A 12186-nucleotide genomic window follows, 5' to 3' on the forward strand; every position below is an offset into this window, starting at 1 on the left:
GGCTCCGGGTTTATTAATAAGAGTTCTAAATCCAGCTTATTATATTACACCCTCCTTTATTCAAGGGTTGGACTTCTGCAGCCTTAGCCTTTTAGAGTCATCAATGCTGCTGAGTTCTTGATGGAGATGACCCAAAATGCTTTTATTTTTGGATCTTCACTCAGATTTGGGGGCAAATCTACAAGAAAAGCCTGTGGGAAGGGCTTGGACAAGAGGGAATGTGGAGGCCTGATGCATGAGCTGTGTAAGGGGTTGCCCTGAGACAGGGTTAGAAGAAGGAAAAGGTTGGCTTGTGCAGTGTTTGCTGGATGTTTGGGTTTTTCTTTTGAAGCATTAAAGAAATTTTAGAGAATTTTCCTTCAAATAAGAGTCTAAATGCAAGCTTTAGCATGTGAAAGAATGAGCTTGGTTTCTAAAAATAGTTATCTATAGGATTATAAACCACTGTTGTGCTAGAAATGTACTTTGCATGCACAGCATACCTTTCCTATTTACTATCATTTTTTATATTAGAGACATAGCTTGGCTTTTATTTCCCTGACTTTGTTAGTATATTATGCAAATAAGATATAAAACAAAAGGGAAGGTGAATATGTTCCTTCTAAAGTCAATTGCATGTTGCCACACATTTTCTGTGAGCCAATGACAGTGTATGCTGCAGGTTTCTCCACTGTTTCTCCCCGAGCACAGCACTGCTGCCTCTCCAGTCTCACCAGTCTCACAGTGTAGCTTACTAAGGGCACCAAGAAACTCACAGTATAGAGGAATCAGGTTAAGAGATTACTTTTTAAATATTTGCTCTCAGGGTGGCTTTTTCCTAGTAACAACAGGTTTTTCTTATTTCTCAGTGTAGGGAGACCTACTTTATTGTATTTACTTGTAGCTTTCCACTGACCTGATACCTTTTCTTCTGTTATATAAAATGGCTGATATCCACATCCAGACTGCTACATGGATTCCCTAACCTCTTAAAAGGGAATGCAACATAGTTCTTTTTTTTAGATATATTTTATTGATTGTGCTATTACAGTTGTCCCACTTTACCCCCTTTATTCCCTTCTGCCCTGCACACCCCCTCCCACCCACATTTCCCGCCTTTAGTTCAGTCCATGGGTCATACATATAAGTTCTTTGGCTTCTACATTTCCTATACTATTCTTACCCTCCCCCTGTCTATTTTCTACTTACCATTTATGCTACTTATTATCTGTACCTTTTGCCCCTCTCTCCCCTTCCCTCACTGATAACCCTCCATGTGATCTCCATTTTTGTGATTCTGTTCCTGTTCTAGTTGTTTGCTTAGTTGGTTTCTGTTTTTGTTTTAGGTGTGGTTGTTGATACCTGTGAGTTTGCTATCATTTTACTGTTCATATTTTTAATCTTATTTTTCTTAGATGAATCCCTTTAGCATTTCATATAATAAGGGCTTGGTGATGATGAACTCCTTTAACTTGACCTTATCTGGGAAGTACTTTGTCTGCCCTTCCATTCTAAATGAAAGATTTGTTGGATAGAGCAACCTTGGATGTAGGTCCTTGCCTTTCATGACTTGGAATACTTCTTTCCAGCGCCTTCTTGCCTGCAAGGTCTCTTTTAAGGAATCAGCTGACAGTCTTATGGGAACTCCTTTGTGGGGAACTGTCTCCTTTTCTCTTGCTGCTTCTAAGATTCTCTCCTTATCTTTAATCTTAGCTAATATAATTATGATGTGCCTTGGTGTGTTTGGCCTTGGGTCCAACTTCTTTGGGACTCTTTGAGCTTCCTGGACTTCCTGGAAGTCTATTTCCTTTGCCAGAATGGGGATGTTCTCCTTCATTATTTGTTCAAATAAGTTTTCAATTTCTTGCTCTTCCTCTTCTCCTTCGGGTACCTCCATGATTCAGATGTTGGAACGTTTAAACAATATCCTGGAGGTTCCTAAGCCTCTCCTCATTTTTTTGAATTCTTGTTTCTTCATTCTGTTCTGCTTGAATGTTTCTTTCTTCCTTCTGGTCCACATCGTTGATTTGAGTCCCGGTTTCCTTCCCATAACTGTTGGTTCCCTGTACATTTCCCTTTATTGCACTTAACATAACCTTCATTTTTTCATCTAATTTGCTACCATATTCAACCAGTTCTGTAAACATCCCTGTCACCAGTGTTTTGAACTGTGCATCTAATAGGTTGGCTGTCTCTTTGTCGCTTAGTTGTATTTTGTAAGGAACTTTGATCTGTTCTTCCATTTGTGCCACTTTTTTTTGTCTTGGTGCACCTGTTACATATAAGGGGAGGAGCCTTAGGTGTTCACCAGGGCAGGGCAACCCACCTCACCGAGTTGTGATGCTGTATGTGGGGGAGGGGTCTGAGAGGGAACAATGGCTCTTGCTGCACTATGTGCTGACTTTCAGGGTCTTCCCTGGCTACCCACAATCAAATTGAATCCTTCTGGTGCCGATTCCCTGGTGGGTAGATTTGTGTACATTCTAGGACCCTGTGGGTCTCCCCGATGAACTCTCTTGTGAGGTTGGGAGTCTCTCCCACTGCTGCCTCAACCCCTACATGTGTTTTCAGTCAGAGGTTTGAGGCTTTATTTTCCTGCGCTAGGGTGCAGGGTCTGTCTCACTCCCCAGTTGTTCCTCTCAGTTTATCTACACGAGAATGGGGGACTGCTTGCTCCACCAGCCGCTGCCTTGCTGTGAGTCCTCTCTGCCCCGCTGCCCGTCTCTGCCCCTCCTACTAGTATGGATGAATGTTTCTTCTTTTACTCCTTGGTTGTTAGACTTCCATACAGTTGATTTTCTGTCAGTTCTGATTATTTTTTGTTTTTAAATTGTCCTTTTGGTTGTGCGAGGAGGCACATTGTGTCTACCTATGCCTCCATCTTGGCTGGAAGTGCAACCTAGTTCTTTTCACAATTTGGGGATCTATGACCTAAATCTAGTTGTGTAGAGCCATTACACTTACATTGTAGTAGTACCTTCAGTGGTATAATAATACATAGTTGAAGAGTGGTTTAAATTTTTTTTCTCATTGCAATTTTATTTATTTATTTATTTATTTATTTATTTATTTATTTATTTTTAGAGAGGGAAGGGAGGGAGATAGAGAGAGAGAGAGAGAGAAACATCAATGTGTGGTTGCTGGGGGTTATGGCCTGCAACCCAGGAATGTACCGTGGCTGGGAATGGAACCTGGGACACTTTGGTTCCCAGCCCGCGCTCAATCCACTGAGCTACGCCAGCCAGGGCTTGCAATTTTAAAGCTGTTTTGTATATTTAATATCTGAAATTTTTTGAGGAGTATTGGCCAATACTCTTGAACAGTGAGCAATGTCGGTCTTTTTAACTAGTGTAGAGAATTAATAAAAGTGTCAATGTCAACATATTGATTAAATGGAACAATATATTCCCATTAAATTGGATCAATATTAAGTATATTTTAAATAATCAGTATTTTGATCAAGAGAAATTTGTTTTAATTGAATTTTCAGTAATGGTTTCAGTTTAAATTTTGAGTTTTTCTTAATAATGTTAAGATCGTAAAACAATTTTTTCCAAAGCCGTATCATAAGTCAGTTTTTGCTAAAGTTATTGTAAAACCTCAAATGAATTTCAAAAATGTCAATAACTCTTAATTGCCACCAAAATACTATATTTTCAAAATTTTGTAGCTGTAGTTATTAAGGCTGTTAAACTGAAGATATCCACATTGAAATGTTTGTACATTTCCTTTGGTGTTCTTTGAATTGAGGATATTAAAAATAAAATGCTCAGGATTTAGAAGCATATTGAGAACATTTTAGAACTGCCAGTCACTATATTTTGTTTGTTCTTCTTGATCTTTGTAGACAGATTTAAGTCATAATGGTATTCCCTTGAATCAAGAAAAAGACTTTAGGATTTCTTATTTTAGCAATGGTTTGATGGTGGATGATCAGAAAAAGCCCCATATAATTTGCAGCATAGGAAATGAGTTTTTTAAATGTTTAGAATTTAGGAATATGTACGAAGGATAGTCATTTCCCTCCCATTTTTTAAAATACAGAATTTTATTTATAAACTGCTTAACATAGAAAAAAAAAACCCTGTCTTGAAAGACCAGATGGAAAATGGGTCTCCAATAAAACGGAATTTTAGGACAACAAAAGTCTAAACATAGCACCACTGTTCTTGAACAGTGGCTAGTTACTTGCATTTTTGGCATTGTTAGTCACTTTATCTGCGTTTCCTCTGAATTCCACATAGAGCATGCACTACATAACAATTGGTCTTAAAATACCTGCTTTCTACACACATTTTAGGATACTCCACCACCAGGAACAAACAAGTGCATTGGGGGCCAAGCGGTCTCGGTAGTGGGTGACACACATTTTGCAGAATCCCGCCAAACGAACTGAATAGGCTGTGGGCAAAGCAAATGAGGGAGTGTAAAGGAGTGGAACATTTAAAATATAATAATTCAGATATGGTGCTATGTTTTATGCAAAAGAAAATTAACATTTAGTGACATGCTAATGAATTTTATCTTCAAGGAGATTACTGCACTGGCAAAGTATTCTGACAACAGTGGAGGGCTGTGAAAATAGGTACCAAAACACCCAGCCTGGCAGATCTCAAGGTAGTGACAGCCTTTACTTAACACTCCTTTTGTCAGAGGTCCAGAAAGAACTTGCAGTATGATCACCTGCCTGCTGAACTTCCACTCTACGCAGCAAACTTTAAGGAGTCAAAAAGGAATCCCCTGTGGGTAAGGGGAACAAGAAAGAAACATGTTAAATGTAAACTTAAAAGACATTAAAATGGTACACAATCCCCATTCAGATCCCAGAGTTAAAGCATACATATACACATGCACAATAAATAAAAATTTCAGGGGTAAATGGAAAAGTTGTCAGAGAAATAATGCCCAATGAAAATCAAGCTATTGAACTCAAATATCTCAGGGCTGAATCACCCTCTGTTCATTCAGGCAACAATGCCTCTTGCTTCATAACAGAGATGCAGTTGTTCAAAGACACCAAATGACTTTCCAGACCAAGCTTTTAAACTTTCCTTCTGGGCCAAGGTTAAGTCTGTGAAGATTCAGGCAGCCCTGCAAGTCCTGTGAATAGCAGGTTCCAAAGTTCCGAGGTCTGACCCTTCCTTTGCAGATACAAGGGCAAAACACTAACTCTCCTGTCAGGTTAAAATATGGAAGCATATTTTAAAAGGTATTTATTTATTAGAATGTTCTCTGCCAAGATTATATATTAGTTCAAAATTCAGGTGAGTCTTTGTTTCTCTGCTAAAGTCTCCACCTCAACGTATCAGATAAACAATTTCTTTAGCAATTGGTGTTACCAGCATCCATACTGTAAGCCCCATGGTCAGCCTCTTTGTTTCCAGGCTGAACCAACTAAATGTTAAAAAATGCTCTGCTACAAGGTAAAAAAAGCTCCTAACTCAAACTTACTGGAAAAGGAATGAAACTTCTGCAAAGTGCACTTTAAGAAATGTACTTTTTTTCTTTTGAAACCAGTGAATCTTCTAAGAATACTGAAAGACTATTTCACAGTTAAGTGCATGATTTAGAATGAAGAGTTTGAATGTTCTGCTAGTCCAGGCTGCTAATACTCTTCTTGTGTCTTCTGTGGGCTGCTTCCTCAGGTATCACAAAGCCTTCATCTGTGGCGTAGAGAGCGTTGACAATCCTTTGCAATACAAGGTTGTTTCCCCTCTCTTTCTTGCAAATCAATTTTATTTTTCTTAGCTTTCCAAAGTAGAAATTACTCTCCTGCTACAAGTCTTTGACAGTAAGTTTCAATACATTGACCTGCTGCATCAGTTTGACTGCTTTGTCATCGCCATCGCCCACACCAGGATTCTTTGGCACCACACTTGGGCCAGCCGTAGGTGTTGGAGTAGTTCTGTGTGTCTCATTGGGCCTCTGTGGAGGTAGCTGCACTGCTGCAACTGAGAGGTTTCTTGGGTTTGTTCAGAGTTAGAGTTAGAGCAACAAGGGAGGGAGCCACTGCTGGTTTTTTTTTTTTTTTTTTTAACCTTATCTGGCAACTACAAGACTTTTCCATTATACTTTACATCAAAACCTTCTTGAACCACTGAAAGAATTCAAAATTTCCTTGAAACTTTCCCTTTACTAATTTGTCCACAGGAATTACTTGTCAACACCCATCCTCTTAAAAACTGCTTTTATTTTAAAGTTGTAGATGTATTCACGTCCTAAATTAGCTTGGACTGTCACTTTTTTGAGGCAGTGGAGTCAGGGAACAGTATGTCCATAAACTGACAGTAGGCAGCCCCTGAGCACAACTATTGGATCTTTGTCAGGTCCAGCTGCAGAGACTCATTGATCCAGGCCTGCATGTTATGTCGACTTAGGTTATTGTTCATGACTGATGCTGAGTCTATGTTCACTGCCATCTTCATTCTTGGCAGAACCATGCCTACTACCCGTGCCTGGCTGTAGTTCCATCTTGGTCTTGTTTTAACCACCTAATCCTGCTTGATGACCTCACACACACCCTCCCTTTCCCCATTACATGCCAACATCTGGGCACATTTTTGAACTTCAGTATATATTATAGCCCTGTTCATTATAATGTTCTTTTAAATTCTTAAAAGTGAAAGTGGGTGACCCTAGACATCTTTATTCTCTCAGATTGTGTCATAGGTCTCATTAGCTCTGGGTTAGTCCTAACTAGGTATCTTTGTTTTTAGCTGATACTTAGTGGGAATTTGCTACCAACTTTCCTGTACAGTTTAACCTTTTCTGGGATTGGATATTAGCACTTATAATCCAACTTTCTGATTCAGCCCAAGACCTTAGATCAGTCTTTGTAGTTTTAACCAATTCTTAAACTGCCCATGTATTTTGCCTCTCCCACATTTTTAGCCTGCTTCCTTTGCTGCATGAAATTGCTTTCAGAGGCTGTCTCCTCAGTGGTGTTCCCTGATTTTCCTATCTCCTAATGTATCAAGATGGATGAGCATTTCTTAGAAGTAAATATTTGGTCAGTTCCTTCAAAACATTCATTATTTCCTAATTTTAATTTTGTGGTACCAAAGTTTCCATGAAGGTGTGGTTCTTAGTAGTAAAATTAAGCTCTTAAAATTTACTGCTGTTTTGGAAAGCTTGAGTCTGGGAGCTCCAGGACCCAAAAAAGACTTAATACAAATAACACATTTTCAGTGTTTGAGTGACACATGTCCCTGATGTACATGTACATGTTTCTTATCTAGTCCAGTTTGTATAGCCAGGACAGCCCTTGAGTGGCCTAGAAAACCCCACATCCCATAGGTGTGCCTTTCTCCTCAAGGTGATCAAAGATCAGTGGTTCTTGTGACCTCTGTTGTTGACTCAGTTTGCAGTTGAGGTAGGTCAGCTGCCACTGCTTTGTCTTTGTTCTCAATGCATGAATGCATATCTGCATTCTAGGACTAGCTTCTAGGGTTTCCAGCAAAGAACTTGGAGTATTTCAGGGAATATGTGTATAGATAGGACCTAACCAGTATGAGGGAAATAATGAATTCAGACCAGGTATTTGGGAAAGAGTTGGTTGGAGCAAATTCATCCCAGCACAGGGCCTCGTCTGATGGCTACTTCAGATACTTTGATATGGACCTTAGGATGCAGGTCAGATACATGCCACATTTGTCCATAACTTCAAGTGCATCATTGGAAAGGAAAATGCTTTCTTTGCTTGGAGGCACATTCTTTCCTTAGGGCTCTCATTAGATTGCCTTGGATATTGGTGTGGTGGCCATGATCTGCAGAGGCTCAGTTTCTGAGCTGTCTGCTTCAGGACAGGGAGGGCAGAAGCCCTCACCTTAGTGAATGGAAGCAAGCAGCATTCATTGTAGCTGTTTGCCAACCTTGAGATAGAACACAAAAAAATGTCAACAACTCTTGTCTCTTTCCCAGTAGCAGTCAATACTACATGGGTCAGACTTCAGGCATAGGTCAGGTTACATCTTGAGTGAGAGGATGCACTTTCAAGTAAGTTTCGTCTTCTGTTGGCACTACTAGAGTTAGCGTTTGTAATTTGGCTTAAACCCATACTCTGAAGCTCTTGTTACTATTTCCACTTGTTAGCTGTTATTGTTCAACTTGCTAACCTATCAGCCTGTATTTCTTTGGCAATGAGCATAGATCAAAGCAAAGGTTCCTAGTCCATAGGCTGACTCTGCAGAATCACCTGTGAACCCCACCCTCGGAGGTGTGGATTCAAGAAGTCTAGTGTTGAGCTACCAGGCAGTAATTTTTAAAAGCTTTCCCAGGTGATTCTAATGCAGTGTCAAGTTTGGGAACCAGTTGATGTATGTAAGTAGGTTTATGTATTATTTTCTTTTGAGGGGCTGTAGATTCTGGCAGATTCAGTTTGTACATCAGTTTTTCTAAAATTCTTTTATGTACCCTGAAAATTGTGTCTATATAGGAGAGGTTTTGGAGAAGACCTTTGGGGCAGTTCATTCAGTTAAATGCCGTACATAGTAGATCACCTGGTTCCTATTAGGGTGTTTGCTTCAGAATCACCCGAGGAATATCATCAGGGTTCTTGACCTGGAGCATTTGAGGCAGCAGGTCAGGGGCAGGAGGAGCTGGGCCCTGCTCTTGCACTTTGACTGAGTTACCACTAATTCTGAGGTGAGGTTGGTGGCATTCTTCATTATTATTGGCCCTTAATGTTCTCAATTAGGAAACCTTTGAGGCAATTGGAATGAATTGTTGATAAGGATGTTGGAGTTTGAGAAGGTAATGGTCTCTACTCTGGCACCACTCCCTTTCCCTTTACCCCCTGCAGTCATTGAGACTCAGTAGAGCATAGAATCAGACTCTTCTGTAGGTGGAGCCTGAGTCTCCTCAGGTTATTTGGTACTTTGGGCCAGGCTGCTAAGATCATAGCTTGAAATTGATTTGAGTTGGTACCTTCAAATGGTTTGAAAGCTTCCCTGCCATCCCTACCTTTCACTTTTGATGATTCCTTGTTTTTTGAATAATAAAATTATAAGAGGAAAAAAACTACCTACACCTTTTTAAAAAAACTTCAGTGACAGTTTACATTTGATATTATACTACTATAGGTTAGGCATACAACATAGTGGCCAATCATATACTCCACAGTGTGGTTCCCCAATACTTCAAGTACCCAACCCATACACAGTTACTACAATATTAATGACCACATTCACCAGGCTGCTATTTACATCTCGGTGACTGTTCTGTAACTACCGACTTGTACTTCTTAATCCCTCACTTTTTTTATCCAGTCCTCTACCCCTCTGGCAATCGTCAGTCTGTTCTGTATATCTGAGTCTGTTTCTGTTTTGTTAGTTTATTTTGTTCTTTAATTCCACATAGGAATTCATGTGGTATTTGTTTTATTCTGACTTATTTCATGTAGTGTAATATCCTCTAGGTCCATCCATTTGTGGCAAAAAAGTTAAGATTTTATTCTTTTTTAACAAGCTATAGAAATGTCCCTGAAAGTATAGTCTTTCATTTTTTTTATGGCCAAGTAGTATACGTCACAACTTTTTTATCCACTCATCTGTTGATGGGTACTTAAGCTGCTTCCAAATCTTGGCTATTGCACATAACTCTACAATGAACATAGGGGTGCATATATTCTTTTAAAGTAGTATTTTGATTTTCTTTGGATATATACCCAAAAGTGGAATTGCTGGGTCATAAAGCAGTTCCTTCTTTAATTTTTTTGAGGAAACTCCACACTGTTTTTCAAGTGGTTGCACCAATCTTTTATTCCCACTAGCAGTGCACAAGGGTTCTCTTTTCTCCACAGTCTTGCCAACACTTGTTATTTGTTGATGTATTGATGATAGCCATTCTGACAATCTACATCGTATTTTTTCTACATTTTATTCCAGTCTTTGATTCAATGTATACATAGCTTTAAGTTGCTATAATTGTTGTAGGAAATACAGACACTTTATCTTGGCCTTTTCAAGCTGATCAGCTTGTCCATGATCTATCTCACTGTTAGGAGGTAGAACTGGGATTGGGAGCCAGGACAGTATTGTGTAAATAGCAGTTTCCTTCCACTTGTGGAATTATGTGGAATGTGCAATATCTAGATATGACCACCAGGTGGTGCCAAGAGTCAGCACATAGCCGCCTTCACCTTCCTGTCTATAAAGCAAACTAAACAGCACGTTGTATGGGCATTTAGGAAAAGTGCTGGAGTCTAGACCTGACAAGTTTGGTGTGGAGGTGGATAGAATTTGCCTCATGGTCCAGTGTAACCTGAATCTATAGCTTTGATGCCTGTTGATGTAACTGGTTTTGATACATTTTTACCTTAAAGATTTTTTTTTCTTCTGCCCTATTTTTCACTTTATTGTACATGAATAACTTTGAGCTAAAAAGGACTGATGACTCCACTGTGTAAATCTCACAGAATACCTTTTAATACTCTGCAAGCCTTAATCATTTGGGAAAACAATATTTTCATTGTCTTTCCCCTTGAGCGTTGGGGCTTTTGTGATCAGGGGTGAGTTGGATCCTGGTTCAGAGGGCTGTAGTATATACGTGTCTAATTCTAGAAGGGTAACACTCAGCATTTTCAGATGTTGAGAGTGGTCATGCTAAGTAGGATAAATGTTGAAAAAAGTCTTTTGAATTTGGAAATTTGGAGGCCTCAATGGCCTGAGCAAGGGTGGCATCAGTGGGGGATGAGAGGAGGTTGTATGAGAACAACAGTGATAGCTAATATTATTGAATGTTTACTACTATGCAGTGCTGCATGTCATGTGGATTCATTGTTTTAATCCTCACACCTCCCTAGGAGATAAGAATCTGAGTCCAAAAAGTGGAAGTAAATTGGAGTCTGAAGGTAGTTTGCGTCAGGTGGAAGGTATGCATCAACTTGGTCTGGTGTGGTAGACTCAGAAGAGCATTGCCTCAGCTGCTGGTTTCTCCCACCCCTTGGTGGAGGCTTAGTGCACACTTGCCCTTTCCTCGCCTGCAATGCTGCTAAGACCATGGTCCCAAGAACCACTCTCCCAGCTGCTCTCTCCATTGTATTGTCTTCGTGGAACCTCTTTCTCCTCCTCCTTTTCTTCTTTTGCTTAGCAGTGTCTCCCTTTGCACTGGGATTGTCCTGTTTGTCCTTCAGTTGGGTCTTTGTTTGCACTGGATGAGGATTCAGCACCTTCAGGTGGCACTTACACAAAGGCCAAATTACATAGTGAGGCATGATTTGCTTGTATCTTTGAACACATACAACTGAACCTGACTTGATTTTTAAAAGCCTGAATTTAGTGAAAGTTTAACCTAGACTTGATCCAGAAATATAAATATAATCAGTTTTGGGAATTAATTTCTTTCTCAAGAAATAAAACTATGTCCTTTTTTTGTTCTGTTCTAAGAATCTGTGTTTTAAAGAGAAGAAAAAGTTACTCCCTTAAGGAATTTTTTTAGAGTGTATCTTGGCTGCTTTTAAATGTCAAAGCTAAGACACAAATGAAGACTAATTTTGCTTTGTGCTCTGCACACACCTCTCTTTCTCAGCTCTAGTGCATAATTGTCTGCATCAGTCTTAATTTACTCTGTGAGATCTGGACTCCTAACTGAGGATATTTCATATACTTAGATGTGCCAATTAAGTCCACCCAGATAGACCATAAAAACGCAGATAAGAAAAGTAAGACACCAAGTATCTCAATTTAGTAAATTAGACTAATCTGTAAGGGATTCTTAGCTGTCTGAAATAGAAAACCTAGTGCACTACAGAAATGCAAAGTATATTAAATACCCAGCTTGGTGCCTTGAATATGTTTTTAAAAATCAAATTGAACTTATTGTGCTTCTGTTGTAGAATTTGTTTCATGGATATTGCAGTAAGTGGAGAATGATCTGCAGATTGAAATTTTACCCTCTGTTAAGAATGACTTAACCGTATGATGTGTGACTTTTTCTCATATTCAGTGTAGAGCTGAACTGCTCCGGGCTTGGTGGCCCTTGCAGTGTAAAAATGAAGACAGAACAGTAAGGTAAATTTTGAATTTTAAGCTGCTCAGTAGTAACTTCCTTGAATCTTTGGAGAGGGCGTGTTCATTTTATTGATACACAATTTCGGGTTACTAATATTTGACAATTCTAGTTAATAGGTACATTATATTTTTGTAGGTTGGTATAGGTAGTTGAGTATACTGGTTTGATGATATTAAGTGTATCTTAAGTATTTGTTCA

The 12186-nt window shown here is 39.3% G+C and overlaps 1 protein-coding gene and 1 pseudogene across 1 annotated transcript in view; one reads left to right on the forward strand and one right to left on the reverse strand.

The window, feature by feature from the left end:
• Positions 1-12186, forward strand: part of ERCC6 (ERCC excision repair 6, chromatin remodeling factor) — an 80856-nt gene that overhangs the window by 13109 nt on the left and 55561 nt on the right.
• Positions 5320-8970, reverse strand: LOC118500777 (annotated as a pseudogene).

The sequence above is a fragment of the Phyllostomus discolor genome, chromosome 5, assembly GCF_004126475.2.
Source record: "Phyllostomus discolor isolate MPI-MPIP mPhyDis1 chromosome 5, mPhyDis1.pri.v3, whole genome shotgun sequence".
NCBI classification, from domain to species: domain Eukaryota; kingdom Metazoa; phylum Chordata; class Mammalia; order Chiroptera; family Phyllostomidae; genus Phyllostomus; species Phyllostomus discolor.